Source organism: Capricornis sumatraensis, chromosome 19 (genome assembly GCF_032405125.1).
Source record: "Capricornis sumatraensis isolate serow.1 chromosome 19, serow.2, whole genome shotgun sequence".
Lineage (NCBI taxonomy): Eukaryota > Metazoa > Chordata > Mammalia > Artiodactyla > Bovidae > Capricornis > Capricornis sumatraensis.
This window is the reverse complement of record NC_091087.1, coordinates 60,288,337-60,314,890: the sequence shown is the minus strand read 5'-3', so window position 1 is coordinate 60,314,890 and position 26,554 is coordinate 60,288,337. Positions and strand designations below refer to the sequence as shown.

General features: G+C 38.1%; 1 pseudogene; it reads right to left on the bottom strand.

Annotated features, from left to right (window-relative positions):
- Positions 1 to 22,921, bottom strand: part of LOC138095010 (rho GTPase-activating protein 17-like) — a 123,870-nt pseudogene extending 100,949 nt beyond the window's left edge.
- Positions 22,922 to 26,554: the final 3,633 nt, after the last annotated feature.

The window sequence follows — 26,554 nt, the reverse complement described above, 5'->3', positions numbered from 1 at the left end:
AAAACAAATCGCTTCATTTAGTGACCTTAATTTGTAGTGAAGTTTTATGATACACACATTACTAATACGATCATCCAAAAATAACACATATTCAATTAGGTTTCCATTAATGTATAAAGACTGTAGTGTTTTAGTGTGAAAAACTAGATATTTTAATGTACATAATAATTGTCCTCTTAGGAATAACTGATTAGCCAGACTAATTCATGACCTTTAAGAACAGTTACATACAGTTGAAAAATAAAAGACATATTGACGTCTATGAATTACCTCATAACTCTTAAATATAGAATTCAATATAACACTGACACTTCTAATAGATTATCAATCCTTCATAATAATTAGGAATATATTAACTTTTGAATGAAATATTGAAGTATCATGCCACGCCATGTTATTTTACGAATGACAGGTTATAAATTTGGAGTAGAAATTTGGAGGAAAACCAAAATTATTTTTTCTCCTTATCTTGAAGCAGAACGCTGTAATCAAGACTAAAGGATACTTTTTTCTTCAATAATTCCCACATTGAATATCTTGGAGCAGACTTCTCCAGTCACATAAGCAAACTGAACTCAGATTAAATATATACTGAACAAAAATTAAGAGGTGTATTTTTATTTTGTATAAGTCAAGAACTACCCAAGCCACCTAATTTTCTAGATTATTATAAATACATATATAGATGTTATGACAATCTTAATCTCTGTATAATAAAAAATTATTATGGGGATTCTTAGGGGTTAATTTCTAGTTTCAGATAGAATTTAAGCTTTACAGATTTATAGTATCACTTGATCACAAGATGTTTATTTTCCTTGGAAATAGGTTTTAAAAATGGAGTTTGAGATAATGAGAACTCCATACGAAAACTAAAATATTTTCTTCTTCTTCTTTTTTTTTTTTTTCATGGTTGCAAATTGCTTTTATTTTATTTATTTTTTTAAATAAAATTTAAGTTTGAATTTTATTACATTCATATGGAAGTTATGCACCTAGGGTTTTTTTTTTAATTTAAAAATCTTTAATTCTTACATGTGTTCCCAAACATGAACCCCCCCTCCCACCTCCCTCCCCATAACATCTCTGTGGGTCATCCCCATGCACCAGCCCTAAGCATGCTGTATCCTGCGTCAGATATTATTCTTCTTAAAACAATTCTTCTATCTCAAAACACGTCTACATCTGTACAGAGTGATAAAAGTAGTCAACCATGTTTAGAACACATTCTAGAAGTAACCTTTTATGTTATACAAAATAAGACATTTTAATTCCTTGTACTGAGGTTGACCAACAAATTGAAGCAGAAAGAAATTATTAACTGATTATGATAATATGAAATTAGTTCAATGATCTGGTTTTCACTTTTCCAAATATAATCCAATGTAAACATTTTAGGACTAAGTATACTTCTGTTAGGTAGTTAGAACAGGGAAAAGGAGTCCAGACTGGCGGTGGCTAAAAGAGAAGAAAGGGAAAAGCCCGTGAAAATAGAACAAAGGAAGATCTTAAGACTGGAGTGAGGACCTCAGGTAGAACAAACAACACTCCTGGCTAGCCCAACTTACATAGGGCAGCCCCAGGGGGAGGAGAAAACTTATAAAAAGCGGAGCCAAAGGGCCGGGGGTCTCTCTCACCCTCCCGCACTCTCATGCGCTCTCCCTCTCCTCTTCACGTCTTTCGGTCGGCATGCCCTCACGCCTCAAGGATGTATTTTCCTGCTATTTTCTAAATAAAATTGAGCTGTAATATGGATCTGTAACATTGATCCCCTCTAAGATCTATAACACGGTCTGTTTGAGACTTGAGAGCTATAACACAGTCTGTCCAAGAGCTATGACATGCTGAGAAGCTAACGTCCAGTTGCTTCAAATTTTTGTTGTGAGGAGACAGAACCAAGGAGAATACACTCGGCTGACACTTCCAAATCTCCAGGGTAGTTACACATTAAATATTTAGGTGTGAGTAGAGTGTGCGCGCGTGTGTGTGTGTATGAGAGAGAGAGAGAGAAAGAGACAATTAAAATGAAGTAATGGAGCTTTGAGCTCAGGTGTGTGAAGTGAAATCAAGAGGGTATGTACAGAAAGAGGTTAAGTGGAAAACAAAGAAAGAAAGAGAAGTAGTGATTTGAGCTAAGTTTGTATGAATACTTTCAAAGGGGAGGCCCCCACTTAAACTGCAGCATCATTACTTCAGTGCCACATCTACTCATCTTATTTATATGTGTATTTATGTGTGTGTACTTGTTGGTGGTGTTATAAGTAACAACTCCAGTTGTCAGAATAGTTGGGTTTCAGAGAGAAGGACGTACACTAGTAAAACTCTTGCTACTGCTGGCACTAATGCATGTTCTGAAAACCCAATATGTTAATTAATGCTCATGGTAGAACATCATTTAACCATTCAGACAGGATCACATGTGTCTAGGTTGCTATGGTTTAAAAATTCTTATTTTCGAATCTCTGTAATAGCAACTAAACTTTTGATTGAGCTAAGTGTAATTGTATTATTTACCAGGAAAATATCAACTTGCATTGACTTGAGACTTTGTCATATCAAAAACGCAAATTAAAAATTCTCAAAGATAACCATGGAAAAAGTAAATGAAATGGAACAAAATAGATCAGTTTAAAGGAGTAAAGAAAATGAAGAAAAAACACAGAAAAATATTGATGTAATAAAAAATACAATATAGGATATTATTTATGAATTTTTAGGGAAATGAGTGAAAAAGAAAGCAAGTAGAGATAAACCCCAAAATTTATCATTTAGATAGAGAGTCTCGGTGTGGTAAAACATATAATAACTAAAGTATAAAATTCAGCTGCTTTATACTTCTTACAAGAAAAACTACAGGCAAGCTGCCAAACCAAACTCTCAAATTAGAGAATGTTGGATAAAATAATATATAATTAAAAACAGAACTGGGTGTAAAATTTATTTCTAGAAATTAATGCAAGGGCAGATAAATAGTAAAATATTGAGGAACTGAAAAAATCATAATCATATTTACAGAAACCTAAGTCCATATTCATATTTTATAAAACACATGTGAAAGATTAATAATTGACTATATAGTAGACAGAACTATTCAAGGGGTCTAAGTCTTTAATTAGCTGAAACAAAGTTAATTGGAAGTATCTATCTTAATCTTCTTGTTTCATAAGGCAAATGAATTATATTGAGTTAAGAGCCATTGTTAATTGAGTTTTCTGATATTTTCAGCCCAAATATTCCTTAAATAAATAAACCAAATTCAGAATAAGACATTATGTTGCTACTGTCTGTGCTTCCTTAAGTTCTAGAGCAATTCTCATGTTCATTTACAGGTCTTTCCAAGTATTTAATATTATATCGATTGTTAATTTTTGCCTCTGGTTATAAAAGTCCAGTATTCTTGCCTGGAGAATCCGACGGACAGAGGAGCCTGGCGAGCTACAGTCCATGGGGTCACAAGAGTCGGGCACAACTTAGCGACTAAACTACCACCACATAAAAGTTTTGAATGATTTTATCCTGAAAGCACGGGCTTCTCTGGTGACTCAGTGATAAAGAATCTGCCTGCAATGCAGGAGACCTGGGTTCTATCCCTGAGTCAGGAAGATCCCGTGGAGAAGGAAATGGCAACCCACTCTAGTATTCTTGCTTGGGAAATCTCATGGACAGAAAAGCCTGGCAGGCTAGAGTCTGTGGGGTTGCAAACAGTCAGACACGACTTAGTGACTAAACAAACACACATCCTGAAAGCATAACCCTTTTAATAAATCACATAAAAACACTTACATTTACCTCAGATATAAATGGAATTGTTTTACATAGAATGACATATGTTTGTATTATATACAATCATTGTATCAATTATTTGCTATCCATTTTTTTTTCTAATACATGACAGCTCACTTCATATTTTTACTTTCTCTCTTAGCTTTTGAAACACTGAGAAAAGCTGATAGGCTGATGAGCCCAGATCATTTGGATGAGACTTTTCTTGTTTGGTACTTGGTTAATGATTTTTTTCTAAACTAAACTTTTGATTGAGCTAAGTGTTATTGTATTATTTACATTCTCCTTTTAATCTTAAAAAAGTTCCACTAAAATTTTGATATTAGATATTTGACATGGATATTTTAAAGAGTCTGGGATAGTTGTATTGTAGAACTAGTCACATTGCTTCCTCTGCATTGCTTTTAAGTTAATCTGAAACTTTTGTTCATTTTCTTTCCTTTCTTTTTAACATAAGGGAGTGCTTTGATATAGGTCTAAATTTAAGAGGATTTGCCCATATTTCTTGTTTTTCAAAAACTGTTTTATCATTTGGAAAATGCAGCAGTGGCCACAGGACTAGAGAAAGTCAGTTTTCATTCTAATCCCAAAGAAAGGCAATGTCAAAGAATGTTCAAACTACTGCACGATTGCATTCGTTTCACATGCTACCAAATGAACGCTCAAAATTCTCCAAGCTAGACTTCAATAGTACGTGAACCAAGAACTCCCATATGTTCAAGCTGGATTTAGAAAAGGCAGAGGAACCAGAGATCAAATTGCCAACACCCACTGGATCATAGAGAAAACAAGAGAATTCCAGAGAAACTCTACTACTGCTTCATTGACTACGCTAAAGCTTTGGACTGTATGGATCGCAACAAACTGTAGAAAATTTGTAAAAGTATAGGAATATCAGACCACCTTACCTCACTCCTGATAAACCAGTCTGCAGGTCAAGAAGCAACAGTTAGAACCAGACATGGAACAACAGACTGGTTCCAAATTAGGATAGGAATACTTCTTGGCTGTATATTGTCACCCTGCTTATTTATCTTATATGCAGAGCACATCATGCAAAATGCCAAGGTGAATGAAGCACAAACTGGAATCCAAATTGTCAGGAGAAACATCAATAACCTCAGCTATGAAGATGACACCACCCTTATGGCAGAAAGTGAAGAGGAACTAAAGAGCCTCTTGGATGAAGGTAAGAGAGGAGAGTGAAAAAGCTGAATTAAATCTTAACATTCAAAAAACTAAGATCATGGCATCCTGTCCCATCACTTTAGAGATAATGGTAATTTAGAGATAACGGTAAAATGCAAATTGAACACATCAATATCTCATTGAAAGGGATAGAGTATTTAATCCATAAATATTGTGTTTTAATGCATTTGAGTGGGTGACTTGGTCTTCATTAGCTACCTCACTTTTGTTAAGATCTCTCAAGAGATAGTATTTTTAGTTTGAATTTAGATTTCTTTTGCTTTAATGAACAGAGTATTTGGGAAAAAATTATATAAATGCATTATATGATGTGGATTTCCTAATAAATTCCAGAAAAGTTACCCTATCTATGTTCCATATAAATATGTGTGGATATGGCCGTACTTGTTTGCCTATTCTGGGTCTGCTGCTGGGGGTTATAGTCATGTAGTCTACTGTAGATGATGCAAAGTGCAAAATATTTACACAAAATATTATTGTTGTTTTTCCAGGATTTTGAAAAAATTATATGGAACTATTTAACTATAATGCTAAGTCAGGATACTGTTCATACAAATGGATGTCAAATGGATTTATGTGCCACTTATTTATGAAGACCTGAAAGAATCAATGTTTTCAAAGTAAATCTCAAAATGCCCCTTCAATAATTTTTTGAAGGAGATGTGGGGCAAGTTTATAGACCTAATGAAGTTTTAATTGATCGAACAGAATTCTATACTAAGTAAGAATAAAAAGTATAGTCAAATAGTATGCAGTATATGTACAGATATAGACTAAGATGTAAAACAATTACATATGCCACTGTTTTTCACAAATTACTTAGGAAAAATGTACCGAAGTTTAAAAGTGATGTCACATTTACACTTTAAATGTACTTTGGACATAATTTGCTTATGTCCTTGCCAATTTTTAGCATCAAGCACTCATGTGTACAAGCTATAGTCTTGCGATAAACAATTTATTTTATATTTTTGATGTCTGGATTTTCCATGTCATACCTGCAAGCTTCTTTCCAAGTTTCCAAGTTCAAGTTTTGAACCATAAAGGAAAATTGGAGCAGGTCATGAGTGACTCAGCTCCTCTCCTTCCAACAAGGTGGCTCAGGTAAAATAGTCATGTACATCTGACCTTTAAAATGTAATACTCCAGCAATTGCAAAAAGGCCAGTTCGATGCTTTACTGCGTTGCTGCACTTTCACATATAATACTCAGGAGCTGACATTTATAAAACTGCTGGTGCACTCTAGAGAAACCCTGATAGCTCAGGTGTTATATGAGTCTATCATTATCATGATAATGGATATGCAAGTGTGTTAGAGAGTAACACTAAGATACTTTGAAAGAGAAGAGACATTTATCATTAGTAGATTTGAGTAAACATAATTTCATAAAGTTGTTATTTGCTATTCATGTACAAATTAATATTCATTTTACTCAGAGTAACAATTTGAGCAAACTAGCAAGAAAAATGTAATACAAAAATTGTCAAAGAAAAATGTTAAACAACTTTTAATAATCCACAACAGATATTAATTTTTTCACTTTCCCTATATAATATCACAGATATAATATTTATTTGGCAATAACTTTTCTCATAGAAGGTAAATGGGAGATACTTCATATGTAGCTAAAAAAACACAAAAATTTACTTAAATGATTTTGGGGGACTTAGTCAAGATAAATTATTTCTAATATGTTTCTATATTTTAATAAATTCAGATGAGAAAAAAGTGAATATTGTTTAAATATATAATGAGTGCTTTTAGCAATCATATCCAACTTTAAAACATTTAAGGCATTAAATACATGTGCTGTGTATAGGTTTAACCATCCTGGCAAATTTCTTCAAGATTACAATCAAACAGAAATTAACTTTCAGATATGCAATCTTGTCTATTATTTATGTCTATTTTAATGTTTTTTAAAATTGGATATCTCTGTTTAGTTATTTATATTATGGACATCACTACATTTCTCATGTTTAAAATTTGAAATAATTGATAGAGGATGTATTTTCAGTTAGAAGATTCTTCCTGAATTTAACTATTTATATAATATTTACATTGATAATTACACTTATTATTTTAATTTAAATATACTTTCAAAAAATGCAAGATTGCATTTCATTAAAAGATCAGTGATATTTACTTATAAAGCCATGAAAATATCTGTGAAAATATTTGTTCACTCTTTGTACAACAAATTGGCCATGATACATTCCTGAGAAACATCCACATGCACACACCTTGCCTTGCTGAAAGTCACTCAGTCGTGTCTGAGTTTGCAACCCTATGGACTCTAGCCCACCGGACTCCTCTGTCCATGAGATTCTCCAGGCAAGAATACTGGAGTGGGTTGCCATTTCCTCCTCTAGGGGATCTTTCCGACCCAGGGATCAAGGCCACATTTCCTGCATTGCCAGCCAGATTCTTTACAACTGAGATACCAGTGAAGCCCAAAGAACTTGTACACACATTAGATAAGGAATACTCGAAACTCGACAAAAACAACTAACCCAATTAAAAGTTGATCTTATATTTTTCTAGAGAATAAATATATATGGTATATAATCATATTAAAAGATGCTTGGCATCATTATTCATTCAGTTCAGTTCAATTCAGTTGCTCAGTCATGTCCGACTCTTTGTGAACCCATAAATAGCAGCACGCCAGGCCTCCCTGAACATCACCAACTCCCGGAGTTCACTCAAACTCACATCCATTGAGTCGGTGATGCCATCCAGACATCTCATCCTCAGTCGTCCCCTTCTCCTCCTGCCCCTAATCCCTCCCAGCATCAGAGTCTTTCCCAGTGAGTCAACTCTTTGCATGAGGTGGCCAAAGTACTGGAGCTTCAGCTTTAGCATCATTCCTTCCAAAGAAATCTCAGGGCTGATCTCCTTTAGAAAGGGTTGGTTGGATCTCCTTGCAGTCCCAGGGACTCTCAAGAGTCTTCTCCAACACCACAGTTCAAAAGCATCAATTCTTCGGCGCTCAGCCTTCTTCACAGTCCAGCACTTACATCCATACATGACTACTGGAAAAATCATAGCCTTGACTAGACAGACCTTTGTTGGCAAAGTAATGTCTCTGCTTTTGAATATGCTATCTAGGACGGTCATAACTTTCCAGGGAGTAAGCGTCTTTTAATTTCATGGCTGCAATCACCATCTGCAGTGATTTTGGAGCCCAGAAAAACAAAGTCTGACACTGTTTCCACTGTTTTCCCATCTATTTGCCATGAAGTGATGGGACCAGATGCCATGATTTTCGTTTTCTGAATGTTGAGCTTTAAGCCAACTTTTTCACTCTCCTCTTTCACTTTCATCAAGAAGCTTTTTAGTTCCTCTTTACTTTGTGCCATTAGGGTGGTGTCATCTGCATATCTGAAGTTATTGATATTTCTCCCAGCAATCTTGATTCCAGCTTGTGCTTCTTCCAGCCCAGCGTTTCTCATTATGTATTCTGCATATAAGTTAAACAAGCAGGGTGACAATATACAGCCTTCACATACTCCTTTTCCTATTTGGAACCACGATACTAAGTATTGGCAGATGATGGAGAGCAATCAGAGTACCCCAAGGAACTCTCATTTCCTTGGGAGTAATGAAAATTTGTAAATCCCTTCAGTAACAGTTGGGCAGTTACTGACATTATTAAAAATATACTTGTCATATGACCTAGTAATCACATGTTGAGAAGTCTAACAAAGTAATATGAAAACCGATTTTGACACAAAGCTGTATGTGAACGTGTATAGAGGCTTTATTAATAATTACTAAAAACTGAAATCAACCCCCATGTCCCTCAAATATGAAGTGAGCAAACAAACTATGAGATATTCAGATCTCAACAACGGACTCCTAACTATTCTCCCATAATAAGGAATAAACTATGGCTACATGTGACAGCATGCATGTAGTGAAAAAGTCCAAGTGAAAAAATTATAGATAAAAAATTACATAAAATTCTATGATTTCATTTAGATGACATTACTTCAAAGGAAAACTTTAAGAATAGATAACAGGTCAATGGTTGCCAGAGTCAGGAGTAAAGTGGAGAGATTGGTTACGAAAGGACATGAGAATTTTTTTAAATGATGTTGCTCTCATGTCCTGAATTTAGTGATAGCAGTAAGTCTGTATACATTCATAAAGATTCACAGAACTGAGCACTTGTGTGACTTTTACTGTATATTAATTATGGCTTCAATTTTTAAATGAAAAAAAAAACTATAGTCAGCACTTCATACAAAGCCTGGTTAGTGCTCAAACAATATAACCTAATAATATAATTGTTATCGATTGCACACAATATATAAAATAAAGATGTAAAGATTGAATGATAGAGAAATCTTATCATTTTGATAAATTTACTTTGCTATCCTTCACATTTTCTTAAAAATCTCCTTCGTGGACCAAATTTCAAAAAATTAAAAGACCATATTTCTCTGATGTGCATTCTAATTCACTCTTCGAATAAAAGAACATAATACTTGCCCAGGCATATAATTTTTCATTAGTATAAATTGATTAAAATATATATCAACGTTGAATATAAATGCTAGTGTTCAATAAATTGTACATACAATTTTTTGAGTTACATTTACAAAAAAACAGGTTTCTTTGCCTTATCTTTATTCTTGTAATATCATTTGTTGTTTTTGTTTTTGAGTTGCTAAGTCCTGTCCTGTCTGACTCTGAAACCTCATGAACTGCAGCACACCAGGCTCCTTTGGCCTCCACCATCTGAGTTTGCTCAAACTCATGCCCATTGAGTTGGTGATATTTTCTAACTATCTCATCCTCTGCTGCCCCCTTTTCCTTTTGCCTCCAGTCTTTCCCAACATCAGAGTCTTTTCCATTAAGTCAGCTCTTTGCATCAGGTGGCCAAAGTAATGGAGTTTCAGCTTCAGCATCATTCCTTGAAATGAATATTCAGGGTTGGTTTCCTTTTTTATTGACTGGTTTGATCTCCCTTCAGTTCAAGGGATTCTCAAGAGCCTTCTCTAGTGCAATAAATTGAAAGTATCAATTCTTTGGTGATCAGCCTTCTTTAGGTTCAACTCACACACGTATACATGATTACTGGAAAAACCATAGCTTTGACTATAGGGATCTTTGTCTGCAAAGTGATGTCTCTTTTTAATACAATGTCTCTTTTAATACATTGCTTAGGTTTGTCACAGGTTTCCTTCCAAGCAGCAACTGTCTTTTAATTTCACGGCTACAGTCACCATCTGCAGTGATTTTGGAGCCCAATAAAGTAAAATGTGCCACTGCTTCCACGTTTTCTCCTTCTTTTTGCCATGGAGTGATGGGACCAGATGTCACAATCTTAGTTTTTTGAATGCTGAGTTTCAAGCAGGGTTTTTCATTCTCCTCTTTCACCCGCATCAAGAGGCTATTTAGTTCATTTTCACTTTCCGCCATTAGAGTCTTATCATCTGCATATCTGAGGTTGTTGATATTTCTCTTGGCAATCTTGATTTCCGCTTGTGATTCATCCAGCTCAGCCTTTTGCATGATGTACTGTGCATAGAAATTAAATAAACAGGGTGACAGTGTACAGCTTTGTCATACTTCTTTCTCAGTTTGGAACCAGTCAGTTGTTCCGAGTGAGGTTCTAACTGTTGCTTCTTGAACCTCATACAGGTTTCTTAGGAGACTGGTTAGTTAGTCTGGTACTGCCATCACTTTGAGAATTTTCCAAAGTTTGTTGTGATCCACAGAGTCAAAGGCTTTAGCGTAGTCAAAGCAGCAGAAGTAGATGTTTTCTGGAATCCCCTTGCTTTCTCTATGATGCAACAAATGTTGGCAATTTGATCTTTGGTTCCTGTGCTTTTTCTAAATCCAGCTTGTACACATGGAAGTTCTCAGTTCACATACTGCTGAAACCTAGCTTAAAGAATTTTGAGCATAACCTCGCTAGTATGTGAAATGAGCAAAATAGTGTGGTAGTTTGAACATCCTTTGGCATTGCCCCTTTTGGGGATTGGAATAAAAATTGACCTTTTCCAGTCTTACGGCCATTGCTGAGTTTTCCAAATTTCACCTATTGTTAAAAAAGGATCTCCCTGAATAATGACCTTGTTCATTAAAAGTAATTGAATGTCCTTTAAAACACCATCTGAGGCAATATTCAGTATCTTTTAGTCTTTAAGTGAAAAGGGAAATAATTAGGTTAGGAAGTTTTCTCAAAGTCTAGCACAAATACTAAAAGTAATATTGATTGTTTTTACTCAAAGTTTCCAAGTTTTTAATAAAATGTAAAATATCTCAAGACAAATGTTTAATAACAGTAAAAGTTATATAAATTTGCTAAAAAGTAATTATAATTTCTAAATGTGCAATAAGAGGAAAATATTATAAATGATAAACCTTAAGGTAAACATTAAATGCATATAAATAGGAAGGCAATTTAGTATTTTTATTAGCATTATTATGGTACATCACTCTTTGCCCTTTTGTTTTTAACTCATCTATGTCTTTAAAGTGTTGTTGTTTTTTTTAATTTATGACATATAGCTGGGTCTTATCTTATTGTGAACCATGAACTCCCTGATGTTCAAGCTGGCTTTAGAAAAGGCAGAGGAACCAGAGATCAAATTGCCAACATCCGCTGGATCATGGAAAAAGCAAGAGAGTTCCAGAAAAACATCTATTTCTGCTTGATTGACTATGCCAAAGCCTTTGACTGTGTGGATCACAATAAACTGCGGAAAATTCTGAAAGAGATGGGAATACCAGACCACCTGACTTGCCTCTTGAGAAACCTGTACGCAGGTCAGGAAGCAACAGTTGGAACTGGACATGGAACTGATTCCAAATAGGAAAAGGAGTATGTCAATGCTGTATATCGTCACCCTGCTTATTTAAATTATATGCAGAGTACATTACGAAAAACGCTGGGCTGGAGGGAGCACAAGCTGCAATCAAGATTGCCGGGAGAAATGCCAATAGCCTCAGATATGCAGATGACACTACCCTCATGGCAGAAAGTGAAGAACTAAAGAGCTTCCTGACGAAAGTGAAAGAGGAGAGTGAAAATGTTGGCTTAAAGCTCAACATTCAGAAAACTAAGATCATGGCATCCAGTCCCATTACTTCATGGGAAATAGATGGGGAAACAGTGGAAACAGTGGCTGACTTTATTTTTCTGGGCTCCAAAATTACTGTGGATGGTGACTGCAGGCATGAAATTAAAAGACACTTGCTCCTTGGAAGGAAAGTTATGACCAAACTAGACAGCATATTAAAAAGCAGAGACATTACTTTGTCAACAGAGGTCCATCTAGTCAAGGCTATGGTTTTTCCAGTATGGATGTGAGAGTTGGACTGTGAAGAAAGCTGAGCACCAAAGAATTGATGCTTTTGAACTGTGGTGTTGGAGAAGACTCTTGAGAGTCCCTGGGACTGCAAGGAGATCCAGCCAGTCCATTCTGAAGGAGACCAACCCTGGGATTTCTTTGGAAGAAATGATGCTAAAGCTGAAGCTCCAGTACTTTGGCCACCTCATGAGAAGAGCTGACTCATTGGAAAAGACTCTGATGCTGGGAGGAAAAGGGGACGACCGAGGATAAGATGGCTGGATGGCATCACAGACTCGATGGACGTGAGTCTGAGTGAACTCTGGGAGATAGTGATGGACAGGGAGGCCTGGCATGCTGCAATTCATGGGGTCGCAAAGAGTCGGACATGACTGAGCGACTGAACTGAACTGAACTATCTTATTTATTCATTTTGGCACCATTATTTGGTTGATGTGTTTAGAACATTTCTATTTGAAGAGACGATTAGTACAGTTGGATTAATTTCTACCATATTTATATCTGTTTTCTATTCATTGTATTTTTTTATTTCTCCCTCTTCCCCTTTTTCTGCCTTTTCTAGTTTTAACTGAGTTTTATACAATTCTCTTTCTCTTCTCCCTTAATGTATATATTATTTATATCTTTTTTAAAATGTTTAGTTTCTCTAGGGTTTAAAATGTATATTTTAAAACAGTCCAAGTTCACCTTTGAATAACACTGTATGGCTATCCATGCTACTATTGTACCACTATACATGCAGTACAATGACCTTGCAGGCATTGCTTTATTCATTTCTCTTATCTGTACCCCATATTCACCCAGTACATGTGCACTATCATTACTTTGATAAAGTAGTAAATATTCCTTCTCTCATGCTCTTCCTTTATTTAGATCCTATGTCAGATCAATGAAAGTTTCGTTTCCCTGAAAAATTTCTTTTAACATATTAATATTTTGCAAGGCAAGTATGCAGGACACGACTGTTTTTATTCATATGAGGAAGCCTGTTTCTCTTTCACTTCTGAAGGATAATTTCCTGGAAATTAAATTCTAGTTTGTTTTTGCTTTTACTTTTAACACATTAAATATTTAACTCCCTTCATTGCTTGCATAGTTCAGCAGAAATTTCACTATAATTCTCATCCTTGCTCCTCTCTAAGTAAGGTGTCACACATCCTCCTCTGGCTTCTTGTAAGATTATCTTTTTGCATTTGGTTTTCTGTATTTAAAAATAATGTGCCAAGGTATGGGTTTTGGGATAGGGGAAATATTTATCCTTTTGATAGTCTCTGATTTTTTTTGATAGATGGTTTGTTGTCTGTTGTCAATTTTGGAAAGCTCTTGCCCATTATTTCTTTAAATATTTCTTCTGCTCCATTCTCTATAGTTTTTGTAATCCATGTAGGTGTGTGTTACATATTATGATATTGTTAAGCAGTTGTTGGATGTTTCTTTTTCTTTTGTTACTGTTTTTAGAATCTTTTTTTTTTCTCTCTTTGTATTTCAGTCTATAGAATTTCTACTTCTCTCTCTTATTCTTCACTAATTCTTTCTGGCCATGTTGAATCTATCAATGAATCCATTAAAGTTATTCTTCATTTCTATTACCATTTATTTGATTTCTAGCATTGACCTTTTAAAAATTGTCATTGTGAATTGCCTTTTGAGTCTTTCATAGCTTTTTATCTGTTTACATTACCCACCTTGGCCTACATGCTGTTTTCTCTCTCCATTAGATCCCTTGCCATCTTAGTCATAACTATTTTTAATTTCTTTTCTCACAATCCCAATATCTATTTCATATATGAATATTGTTTAGATGTTTGTTTTACCTTCTCAGACCATGGCTTTCCTTGTCTTTTGGCAGTCTTTTAAATTTTTTGTTGATAGCTAGACAAGTTGTGTCAGGTAATAAAATGAAGCACATACATCTTTCATAAGAATTTATGCTAATTTGGCTAGCACTTGGGAGGTGTTATTTCAATGGTTAATATGTCTAATGCTTATTTTAGCTTTAGGTACAAGAAGTTTCAACTTATCCCTCTGTGTATTTGGCTTTGTTTTCTTTTTCTGGCTTTGAGTCTTTCTACAGACTGCTCTTGAAAAGTGTCTGTCATGTAACTCTTTCAACCTGTTCAGTTCAGTTCAGTCGTGTCCAACTCCTTGTGACCCCATTGCAGCACGCCAGGCCTCCCTGTCCATCACCAGCTCCCAGTGTTCACTCAGACTCACATCCATCAAGTCAGTGATGCCATCCAGCCATCTCATCCTCTGTCATTCCCTTCTTCTCCTGCTCCTAATCCCTCCCAACCCACTGTAATTAAACTGGATCCCTGTTGGAGGTGGTAGTACGGTATTAGGAGTATTCTACAAACTTCAGATTTACTATTCATCTTTCAATGGCATTGCAGGACTGTGGCTTTCACAAGTGTTTCTGTTTCTTCTCCTCACTCTCTACTCCCTACTCTAACTGCAGAATCCCCAATCTATTTCTTCAAAGCTCTATCCTCTAGTGAGAATCTTGTTGTTCTGTTTTTTTCCCCTCCAGGAAGACAGGATATGACAGAGCAGGGACAAATGCTCTTCCTCTAGGTAGAATACACTTCCAGATTTGCACTCTGTTGAAGTTCTTTCCCTTGAAGTATAGGCCACTCTCGTTGACATGCTGCTCATTTCCAGGTGGCTCAATAGTAAAGAAACCAACTGCCAAGCAGGAAGTGCTGGTTCATTTCCTGGGTTGGGAAGATCCCTAGAGAAAGAAATGGGAACTCACTCCAGTATTCTTGCTTGGAAAATTCCATGGACAGAGGAGCCTGGTAGGATACAGTCCATGGGGTCGCAAAAGAGTTGGATATGACTTAGCGATTAAACATCAACAATGACACCTTTCACAATAATTTCATTTTGCCTTCCTCCTCCAGTGCCATGAGGGGATCTTTCTCAAATCTCACTATGATAATCAGCTGAAATTCCCAGAAAGAAAATTCACACAGGTTTGGGCTCCCCATAAGAGCACCTCCTCCCACTCTCTCCCACCAGACTGATGCCTCTTAAGAGTGCCTCATTCTCCTATTGAACCCTTCACTGAACAATCTCTGGTGCTCCCTAGTCAGCCCCTTGATGGCAACAGATGAGTGGTAATAGATTTGAATCAATATTTCTCCATGACGATTTTTATCACTAAAGAGACAAAATGGCTACAAACTCAAATCAACATTGATGGGGAACTTTAAAAATACATCTGAGGTTATTTTTGTGTCATTAATCACCTGTCAACCACTTAAGCCTGGAAACTTGTAACAGTGGGACACAGTCAGGAAGCCAGTCCTTAAGGGGTATTTGAGCAACCTGCAAGGCGTTGATTCAGTGTTCCTTCATGATGGGATTTGAGTATGTTTTAGTTGCTATATGACTATTTTCAGAATAGACTGAAGAATTATTTTGATAAAAAGTCACTGCCCTAATAGTCACTAAAGTGCTGCTTGATTTTATGCTCTGACCGGGGGCATTTCAACATTTATATAATGTACCCAAGGCACATACTTTATGGAAACCTTTACAAAAGAACTCTGTAAGATGTTATCCACTACTCAGAAACCACACTGTGCTCGCCAGTCACAATCTTCTGGAAAGTTTGAAAAACCCAATGGCACCCTTAAATTACAGTTAATATAATTTTGAAAACCTTAATTTCTTTGGCCTAAAAGTACTTCAGTTAGCCCTAATGGCCATATAGTCCTTTCATTCACAGACATATTGATTTACTCTTTATGAATTGGGAACTGAAATGTCTATGTATTTTCAGATTTTTCTCTTTTATACTAGTATATGATTTGTTATATGCAGCCATGGCAAAATATTGCAAGGAACTTATGTACTATACCCTGTTCTATCACAAGCAATTTAAGATTGCCTTCCTTCTTCATAATCTTGAACAAGGAGTTTCATATACCAGGGGGTGGGGGGCGGGGACTGGAGGGAAAAAAAAAAAACAAACCTACTTTTAACCTTGTAAGCAATTTTATCAGGCTCTATTAACAATTAAAAAAGCAAGTTTCAAGAAGTCAATGCTTAGGTTTACATTTCACAAGTAAGGAAGTAATGTAGAAGGCATGCAATTGGATAGATATTCCAACAGGGGACCTCAAAGTGAGGGTTCACAGATACCCTAAAGACACAGCTCATCTTCCTAAGTACAAAGCTGACCCAAGACCTTCAGAACAAGCAGATGATGCCAGATAGTGGACTGCTTCCACTCAAGGTGTCAAACCTAGGTTTGTTTGACATCTAAATCCTGTTTTGTTTCTTACTTTCTCACTTAGAATCATTCTTATTTTCTATAGATTCCTCATTGCTGTGAACATATAACAACCTTTTTTCTCCTTTATTTCTTCTTTATATTTTTTAGATCAAAACATATATAACAAAATTCTAAGTGGGTCATAGGGATAAAAATGTATACTATGGCACATTTTTAAAAGTGTGCTATATAGTATACATTTTAAAAAAATACATTAAAAATACACATTCTAAGATAATTTTTAGAGAATCCCAAATGTAGTTACTGCTCTTAATTTTACTTACTACTGAATATACCATGTATCACCAGACCCCTTTGATAAATATTTCTGGCCAACTCTGCTCTCATAAAATGATGCTTTAGGGAGTGACAGCATCTTTACTTGCAAGTATAAGAACAAATGACCATACACAAATCAACCTGTGACTTTGCCAGCACCACTCCCGCCCCCCCCCCCAAAAATTACAAATCTATTAATCAGTTCAGTTCAGTTCAGTCGCTCAGTCATGTCCGACTCTTTGCGATCCCATGAATCGCAGCACGCCAGGCCTCCCTGTCCATCACCAACTCCCAGTGTTCACTCAGATTCATGTCCATCGAGTCAGTGATGCCATCCAGCCATTTCGTCCTCTGTCATCCTCTTCTCCTCCTGCCCCCAATCCCTCCCAGCATCAGAGTCTTTTCCAATGAGTCAACTTTTCACATGAGGTGGCCAAAGTACTGGAGCTTCAGCTTTAGCATCATTCCTTCCAAAGAAATCCCAGGGTTGATCTCCTTCAGAATGGACTGGTTTGATCTCCTTGCAGTCCCAGGGACTCTCAAGAGTCTTCTCCAACACCACAGTTCAAAAGCATCAATTCTTTGGCACTCAGCCTTCTTCACAGTCCAGCTCTCACATCCATACATGACAACAGGAAAAACCATAGCCTTGACTCAGTTCAGTTCAGTTCAGTTCATTCGCTCAGTTGTGTCCGACTCTTTGTGACCCCATGAATCGCAGCACACCAGGCCTCCCTGTTCATCACCATCTCCCGGGGTTCACTCAGACTCATGTCCATCGAGTCCATGATGCCATCCAGCCATCTCATCCTTGGTCGTCTCCTTCTCCTACTGCCCCCAATCCCTCCCAGCATCAGAGTCTTTTCCAATGAGTCAACTCTTTGCATGAGGTGGCCAAAGTACTGGAGTTTCAGCTTCAGCATCATTCCCTCCAAAGAAATCCCAGGGTTGATCTCTAGCCTTGACTAGACGGACCTTAGTCAGCAAAGTAATCAGATGTTAGGTAATTTAAAATTTGACTTCAACAATCTTCATAGGGCAATAGGCTAAGTACTTGTCACTTGGAAGAGACTAACAGAGATCCAAATATGTAACCAAGCTAATGAAAGGCTTTGACTCTGACTCTGTATTGTAGACAATGCCTTTGTTTCTCAGCATCTCTGAGTGCTCCTGCTCCTGCTGCTAAGTCACTTCAGTCATGTCTGACTCTGTGCGATCCCATAGACGGCAGCCCACCAGGCTTCCCCGTCCCTGGGATTCTCCAGGCAAGAACACTGGAGTGGGTTGCCATTTCCTTCTCCAATGCATGAAGGTGAAAAGTGTAAGTGAAGTCGCTCAGTCATGTCCGACTCTTCGCGACCCTAGCAGGTCCTAAATTATTTGTAGCCAGGGTTCCAGGTATTGTTTGCCTTAGACAGATAACTCATGAAATTTAGGAATAATATAGGAAGGAATAATAATATAGGAAGACTTTTCTACGCATAGAGACCTTAATTCTATAACAGCTAAGTTGGAAATTCTTACCCAGGCACAATATCCAAAACAACACCATTCTTGATTATTCATAGAAACTAGTGATTCATTTTTTAACATGAACAATCAGGGCAACGTTCCCATTGGTACTAATAATACACATAGAAAAGAGTAAAGGAAACTTTTTGGTAACTCTGACAGAAGTTATGAAAGACATCACCTCTGCCCTAGATGGACTATTGGTTAGTCTGAACTCATCAGCATGACTGGTGACGTGAACAGTTGCATGGCTCTCAGTTCTTTGTTGGCAAATTATAATGATGTCTGTACCGCTGCTGACACTTCTTGCTGTATATGGATGAATGGAACAAGCAAAGTAAAGAAGGGTAGATACTACTGCCTTAAGGAAGAAGCTACTTGAATGTCTTAAATTTTCTCCTTGTGGTCTATGAGGCTTATCTCTTGGCCTTGTTTGGGAAGGCTGGGTTCCTGGTTCCAAGCATCTTAAGGGAATTATTAATTATTGTTACTTCATGCTCATTTTAGTAAAAATTATGCTGTTCCACTACAATATATCCAGGATCTTAAATGCTTCTATGCAGCTGCTCTTTTGTCAGATGACTAACATGGTGGTACAACAAAATGCCAAGAATAGGTTTTCATACAATTGCATGGAAACAATCCTAAAGCAGTGAGGATCTGGGTCTAGCCTTTCCCTCAATTGGTCAACTTCTTGCAAGGGACCATAAGATCCGAAGAAGGACTGGGAGACAATATACATATGAACAATAACCAGTCCCTACATGACAATCAGAACTCTTATCCACAATCTCCGAAAGAACTAGCCCAGGAAGACAAACCACTACTTCCACAGACACTGACCCATAACAGTCGAAGACTTTTGGCTTCCTGGTTGTTTTCCTCACTTCCAACTAAGGACCAACCAAGTTAACATAAAAGGTTTCGGATTGAGAAGGTTAGGGGAGAAGTGGACCATATTTAATACTGGCAGGAAGAATGAAGGAGAACCACTCCTTCCTAATATATAAGAATAAAAGTCCAAGTAGCAGGAAGTAGATAATTTGCAATTAATGCATGTTATTAAATAAATCATTAATACATTGTTTTCTCATTTCAAATTGCCTTGATGCTACTTGCATTAACAGCTGTGACTAAATAATAATAATACTCTTTCCAGGCTAGGTATTTTTGTTTTGTTTTGCTTTTGTCATCATTTGTTTCCCACTTAAAGAAATTCAACTTTCAAGACACAAGCCATTCAGCATTAAGTGTCAGCCTCCACTCTATTTTCTTCAGCGGGGCAATAGGTGAAGTCTTGCATAGTAAGATCTCCTTCTTCCCTCTACTGCAATCTTTTCACTTGTTTGTGAAGATAAATGTTTTCCTGCCCTGTTCACTCACCAGGAAAGCAGAGGTCAAGGGCTAGAAGGTAGCTTTTTTCATAAGGCTATACTTTCTGTATCATCCATATCTAACAAAATGCAGCTGAGCAATTTTTGCTTGCTGAATATGAGTGCATTTCAGGAAATATGCTGCCAAGTGGTTTTAAAAACCTAGAATTGTTGTCATAAAACATTAAGTTCAGTTATTACTAAGGGCAGATTGTATATCCATTACTATTTTAGGAACTGTTAGTGCTTTGTTAGTGAGGTTACCTTCCTCAGAAGGATGGCATCAGGAGAATAAGGGGTTGAGGGAACACTGGGTCAGTAGCATAGCTTTAGTACTTGTCTTGGCCTCAGTAAAATTCTGCTATGTAATTGCACAGACTCAAGATTAACTCACAGCTTGAATCTAAGAAGCTAACAGTCTGGGTTGCCCTCTTTGGGTGGAGTACCAAGGGTGCTGGACTCTGGAAAGATGTGAGATGACTGTTCAAGTCTGTATTCACTGGGCAATGCCATGGGATTGGAAGGGTTCTGGTCATCCAACTTGACTGACCTAGGTTGGAGCTGTGTCAGTGGGTGTGTGTGAGGTTGTATAGGGCAGGCCATGGGAATACCTCCAGAGCCCAGAGTGCCAGAAGGCAGTAGAGAGCCAGCCTAGATCCTGACCTATATGCTCAGTGCAAGGAGCATCTGGTGAGAGACTAAGTGGATGCTGAGATATTCTTGAACAACTCTGGTCACCATGACACCCAAAAGGTAGCCTTCCTGGATTTAGGGATACTGAGTAAGATTTACGATTTTTAACAGCTCAGAGCAAAGTATGAGTGCTAAGATCAGAGGGGTTGTCAGCTGGGCCAAAACTGATGGGACTTGGCAGCTGCCTAAGCTTGGTTTTGCCTAACAGTTATCTGACTCCAGTTCCTTCCTGGTGAGGAAATGGCTATGGAAATAAGTCCTCAGGTTTCAGAGGACTGCTGTATCTGGGCTCAGCCCCTGCTCCCGTGTGTCCATAGTGTAGAGGTAGTCCTATTCACGTCACTGCTTTCAGAAGCAGAGTCGTGGGAGGGTGCTTGGTCCACTGAAACCAAGGTGATGTGGTCTGCTGATGGGCGAGGCAGCTGGAAAGCAGTGGTTATATGCTTTCTTTAGACTGCTACCCTAGTAAACCATAAGCTTTACATTTAAGTTCCCCTTCTTAGTCAAGTCTCCCTCCATCACCACTGTACCAGCAGGGCACTTGTCCAGGGCCCCTGAGTTAGTCATGTGCAGTGTGGGATGAGTGATGGAATTCATGTACAGAAGTGCACAATGCTCCGATACATTGAGTCTGAGTGAACTCCAGGAGTTGGTGATGGACAGGGAGGCCTGGCGTGCTGCGATTCATGGGGTCCCAAAGAGTCGGACACGACTGAGCGACTGAACTGAACTGAGCTGAACTGAACACCCTCATAGGGAAGAGCCAGCTGGCATCCTGAATGATTGGTTCAATTACCGTAACCAGGTGAGTGGCTGCAGCCATAGCCATTTCTGAGAGCGTTTCTTCATTTTTGGTCCATAACAAGCTAACTACAGAAATGATTACAGTGCATTTTGTTACTGTTGTTGGTATAAGCAAGCTTTGCAAGGAACTTAATTAAACATTTAAAGTTAACAAAATTTTGTGGTGGTAACTTTTGACCTGTTCACCATAAATCTCGAAGTTTTTTTCTTAGTCTTACACACTTGCTTCTGTCCATTATTCATACATATTAAAAGTCATCAAAATTTAAGGCAATTTCCATAATTAGGGTTTTAAATCAATAGCTTACAGCATGAGGGTTATCCAGGTGAAAAAGCAGGGCAGTCTAAAACAGCTCTGTTTCTTTAGCTTGGCGGCCCCAGCATCAACTTTAAAATGCCCTTCTCTATCTGCTTCCCTAGGAGAAGCAATGGCACAGGCTTCAGCTAGAACCCCCTTCAACTATTCTTTCACAGGAATCTCCAAAGCTGGTCTTTCCTCCTACCTATCTTGATTGGCTCACATTTCAGGGAGAGCCCTTCCTAAAACTGCTAATGCTTTTTGATGGGATTATATGGAAACATAATGAAACAAATAATTTGCTATACTTCCTTATCAATGGCCACACAGTTGCACCTGTCTGCTGCAAATTGATCCTTACACTGCTCTACTTGATTTTCTTGTTCTACTGTATTTTCTTGGGCTCTAGAATCACTGCAGATAGTGACTGCAGCCATAAAATTAAAAGATGCTTACTCCTTGTAAGAAAAGCTATGACCAACCTAGACAGCATATTAAAAAGCAGAGGCATTTCTTTGCCAACAAAGGTCTATCAAGTCAAAGCTATGGTTTTTCCAGTAGTTATGAATAGATGTGAGAGTGGACTATAAAGAAAGCTGAGCACCTAAGAATTAATGTGTTTGAACTGTGGTGTTGGAGAAGACTCTTGAAAGTCCCTTAAACTGCAAGGAGATCAAATCAGTCCATCCTAAAGGAAATCAGTCCTGAATATCCACTGGAAGGCTGATGTTGAAGCTGAAGCTCCAATACTTTGGCACCTAATGAGAAGAACTGACTCATTGGAAAAAACCCTGATGCTGGGAAAGATTGAAGGCAGGAGGAGAAGGGGAGGACAGAGGATGAGATTGTTGGATGGCATCACCATTTCAATGGACGTGAGCTTGAGCAAGCTCTGGGATTTGGTAGTGGACAGGGAAGCCTGGCGTGCTGTGATCCAAGGGGTCACAGAGCCAGACACAACTGACCAGCTGAAATAACTGACTGACTTGATTTGTAGCTTCAACCATTTTTCAAGGCTTTTTTTTTTTTAATGGAAGTCCCTGAAAGTTGATTTCTGAAGATTTGTGAGCTTAGTTCCACCTGTCTCTAACCAAATCCCAGTTTATCAAGCAGTTTCCTCTGTTTCTGGATATTTAGGGATCTCCACTTCTGTTATGCCATACAGAAAGTACACCATCTTTTCTTCAACAAGGAAAAACTCTCCATCATGATGAAGAGAGATTAGAGTTAACTGATTCTCAGCATCCCCATGTGTCCAGTATTTTCACCAAGAGAAAGTCTTCTAGCTGAGCTGATGCTTCTTGAATATTCTGAGGTCTTACAGGGGTTCCCTGTACTTCCCCTGGTACCAGCGCCATGCTGGGCCTGGAAGCACACCATCAGGTTCTCGTGAGAATGGTAGTACACTACACCACGTTCATGCACAGCGTGAATTCCCACAAAAGACTTCTGTTTTCTCACCTCTACCCACAGTTAGTGGTGGCTGGGCTTTAGGGACTTAAGCCTGACAGGGCAGGGAGGCAGCGCCAGTGGTCCTCCAGGCCCTCCACTGACCATGACATGTATCACTCACAGTGACACAGCCCTAATCCTTTTTTTATGTTTCTGTTTCTGCTATCTTACCTTGCTGCTCTCTGATGGGATCTCTAAGTAAAATTTGGCTAAATCATCATGTCACTTGCACATAGAAGTGTGCAAATTCATGGAAGCCTAGTCCTTCTATCAGGTGAAATGTAGAAGCATAGAAACATATGGAATATGCATGATAATACTTTAGTTTAAAATTGGTTGCATAATGCAAATATAAACATTATTATAAAATGTATATAAATATAAAATTATATAAACATATATGAATTTATAAACATTAATAATCATACAGTTTGAATCTTTGTAGGAGAACTTCGTTTCAGGATGTATTGTTCACTCTTGTAAGAAATAATTATACAGCTGCTTAATTGCCATTTCTGAAAAAAAATTAATTTTAATTTGCTTGCTGCTGAAGTGTGACCTTGAAAATGACTTGTCTTTTTAACAAAGGAAATGGTGAAAAATGTGCTGCTAAAATACAAGTTTGCTCTGTCTTCTTTTAAAGGTACTTCTGAAAATATTCCGTATACACTCTCCATATGCAGTATAAACATCAATATTAAAATAGAAGTTAGGGGATTTTGTGCCTGCTATGCACTCTATCCAATATTTAAAACCAAACAGTTTTTAGTTAATACTGTCTCTAGTAATCACTCTATTGTTGCCACTAATGTTGTTACTTTATGCATAAAACAAAGAGAGCTTCTGAGTTTTAGTTTCAGCCTTTACCTGATAAAGAGTTTGAAATGTCAGTATGCAGTGTATAAATACATATTAGACAAACTGAATTTAGAAGGCAATGATATGGATGCAAATTTGAATGGAGATTTAGAGTTTGTTTATATTTTGCAAGTTCAGCATTGCTGAGTAATCACGGTTACTATAATAGATAGTTATCAGTCAGAGCTCTTCAAGAAAGAGAAATGGACAGTTAAATTGTAAAAGTCTGCATAAAAAAAAGAATATATTATTAATTCACACACCAAAGAAAAAAGATATCCTGGAAAATATTTTCTAGGAAGAATTTTTAGTGGTTTTCTCATCAATCACACTAATTATCGATTTACAGACTACACACTAATAATGCAGATTCAGTAGCTCCATTATTCATCACTGCTTACCTACACATCTGACATATTTCCATTGAGTATTTTCTTTCAATTACATATTTTTCTAGAACAAATTTTGGTGTCAACTTTCCTACAATCAAATCAATTCAAAAGTTCAACGCCATTTTTTTTTTTTCAAATCTCATGCAACTGTGTTGGATTTTGTCACAGACAAGATAAACAATGATTGTCCCTATGTTAATTCCTCAGAGGGGGAAAAAACATACTGCAGTTGTGTAAATAAACATTTGTGTTTGTCAAGAAGCATAAGTCATTCTGAATTTTATGAAGAGAAGGGAAAATACCCTTAATAAAAAAGAAGACAGTTTGAGAAAGCCAGCTTAAAACTCAACATTGAAAAAAAAAAGAAAAAACTAAGATCATGGCATCTGGTCCTATCACTTCATGGCAAATAGAAGGGGAAAAGGTGGAAGCAATGACAGCTTTCCTCTTTTGGGGCTCTACAGTCACTGAGGATGGAGACTGCAGCCATAAAATTAGAAGACGATTGCCTCTTGGCAGGAAAGCTATGACAAACCTAGACAATGTGTTAAAAAGAAAGACAGCACTTTACCAACAAAGATCCATATAGTCAAGGCTATGGCCTTTCTGGTAGTCCTGTATGAATGTGTGAGCTGGACCATGAAGAAGGCAGAGCACAGAAGAACTGATGCTTTTGAACTGTGGTGCTAGAGAAGACTTGAGAGTCCCATGAACAGTAAAGATATCAAATCAGTCAATCTTAAAGTAAATCAACCCTGAATACTCATTGAAATGACTGATGCCGAAACTCCAATATGTACCCACCTGATGCAAACAACTGACGCATTGGAAAAGACACTGATGCTGGGAAAGATTGAAGGCAGAAGGAGAAGGAAGAGACAGAGGATGAGATGGTTGGATGGTATCACCGATTCAATGGACATGAACTTGGGCAAACTCTGGGAGATGGTAAGGGACAGGGAAGCCTGGCATGCTGCAGTCCATCAGGTCACAAAGAGTAGAACACGACTTGGCAGTTGAAAAACAACAATATTGAGGTGGTCCTAAGATGGCGGAGGAATAGGAAGGAGAGACTACTTTCTCCCCCAAAAATTCATCAAAAGAACATTTTAACACTGAGTAAATTCTACAAAACAACTTCTGAATGCTGGCAGAGGACATCAGGCACCCAGAAAAGCAGATCACTGTCTTCAAAAACAGGTAGGAAAAATATAAAAGATGAAAAAAGAGACAAAAGAGGTAGGAGGGAACTCCCTCCCGGGGAGTCCTGGCCCAGGAAGGGAGTCTTAAAAAGAGAGAAGTTTCCAAACACCAGGAAACACTCTCGCTGCTGAGTCTGAGGCGAGCCTTGGAAGCACAGAGGGCAACATAACCGGGAAGAAAAATAAATAAATAATTAAAACCAATAGATTACGAGCCCAACAGTAACTCCTCCAGCAGAGAAGCAGCGCAGACGCCTGCATCTGCCACTAGCAAGTGGGGGCTGGGCAGGGAGGCGCGGGCTGCAGTGCTTTTTAAGAATTGGGCCGGAATGCCGCGAGTGTAACCAGAGTGAACTAACTTGGGTTAGCATACCAGACTGTGGGAGAGCTACCACGCGAAAAGCTCTAACATAAGACACCGCCAGGACCGCACACAGAACAAAGCATGGAACAGAAATAGCCGGCTGAAGACCATCCCCCTCTGGTGATAGGCAGCCAGAGCCGTAAGGGCTGGAAGGGGGCAATCACAGCCCCGGAGAGACTACCTACCAAACTGCAAGCAGGCTTCTTTGTTAAGACTTCTTGGGGTCCTGGACAGTCACCATCCACCTCACAAGGGGTGCCAGCGGTACACCTAGAAAACTGAGCAGCAGGGAAAGGCAATAAGTCTCAGCAACTGCGCTCGCCAAACACCTGAGCTACTCGGTCCTGGGAAGGGCACAAAACGCAGGCCTAACCAAATCTGCGCCTCTGAGGGCTACCTGAGAGCCGAGCCTGAGCAGCTTAGACTGGGAAGGTGCATGCAACCTAGGGCCGGCCTCAGTTCCCGGCGGAGCAACGTAGAGCCTGAGCGGTGTGTGCCGTGTGCAGGGGCATGCCCAGCGTGGCTGAGACACTGCAAGCACACGCCAGTGTTATTTGTTTGCAGCATCCCTCTCTCCCCACAGCACAACTGAACAAGTGAGCCTTAAAAAAAAAAAAAGTGTCTACCACTGCCCCCCTTGTGTCAGGGCAGAAATCAGACACTGAAGAGACCAGCAAACAGAAGAAGCTAAACAGAGGGAACCGCCTTGGAAGTGACCCTACA